The sequence below is a fragment of the Cervus elaphus genome, chromosome 20 (genome assembly GCF_910594005.1).
Source record: "Cervus elaphus chromosome 20, mCerEla1.1, whole genome shotgun sequence".
Classification (NCBI taxonomy): domain Eukaryota; kingdom Metazoa; phylum Chordata; class Mammalia; order Artiodactyla; family Cervidae; genus Cervus; species Cervus elaphus.
Genome location: NC_057834.1, coordinates 44,393,854 through 44,395,205, shown reverse-complemented (window position 1 = coordinate 44,395,205; position 1,352 = coordinate 44,393,854).

The following is a 1,352-nucleotide window of genomic DNA, read 5'->3' as shown; positions in this document are numbered from 1 at the left end:
CACAGGAGAAGTGGGTTTGATTCCTGGGCCGGGAAGATCCCCTGGAGAAGGAAATGGCAACCCACTCCAGTATTCTTTGCCGGGAAAATTCCATGAGGAGGAGTCCTTGGGCTACAGTCCATGGAGTTGCAAAGAGCTGGACAGGAATGAGCGACTGAGCATGAGTAGAGAAGTGAGCACAGGAAGAGAGTGACTGAGTGTGCATGGAGTGAGATTTGGCCATCAAGGAAGACTCTGAAGAGGAAGCAATGATTAAGGGCAGCATGTTGGGGCAGGAGGAAGAGTGGACATCTTGTGCATTACATGCAAATGATCTGTCATCTCTAGTAGCTGGGTACCACTGGGTCACTGACTTGCCGTAGCGCTATCAGAGATGAGGCAAGAGAAAGTGGCAGAGACCAAGTGGAGAAGGAATTGGGGTCAAGGGGTCATGTGCGGTGCTGTTCCCCAAACTAAAAAATGAACACTGCACATTTCCCCTGCTAGAGCAGCTTCATCCTGTTTCCTTGTCCCCTCCATCCAATTGATTGCTACCTGATGTCTCTTCAGCATAGAAATTCTGGAATTTCCACTGCTTGGATGTCTCTCTGCAGAATTCTCTCCAGTATGTGATAGGAGCCACAGTAGAATTTTCAGCCAAGGAAGGACTTGACTTCACCAGTAAATCTATTCCCAACAAACCACTGGTGGGACCTGTTGGAAATCTGGAACTTCAAGGGCTACCACTTAGCTCCCAGGTGTCTTAATGTGAATTGGAAGAAGTTTCCCCTTCTTTGAGATGCTTTATTCCAATAGTCAGAAAAGCACTGTAATATATTGCTTTCATTAGAACACACACTTTACTGCCACCTACCAGAAAATTACAATTATGTATACAAATTGAGAATGTGTGAAATATAAATGGAACCCCCTTCAGTGTATCATTCTTATAGTATGCAACCTTCACAGCCATACATAGCAATCCTACTTCAGAGAAGGACTCCCCTATCTGCTTTGTTAAAATGAGGCTGATAGAAACAGGCAGAGATCCAGTGAGGCAGTGGTGGGGACAGAAAGGGTTCCTACCAACTGGTCCTATTAAAAAAAAATCACGGACCTCCCTGGTGATCCAGTGGTTAAGAATCTGCCTGCCAATGCAGGGGACACAGGTTCGATCCCTGGTCTGGGAAGATCCCCCATGCCACGGAGCAACCAAGCCTGTGTGCCACAACTATTGAAACCTGCTCTCTAAAGCCCATGCTCCACAACAAGAGAAGCCACAACAATACAAAGCCTGCACACCACAACAAAGAGTAGCCCCCACTCACTGCAATTAAAGAAAAAACACACATGCAGCAACAAAGACATGGCAC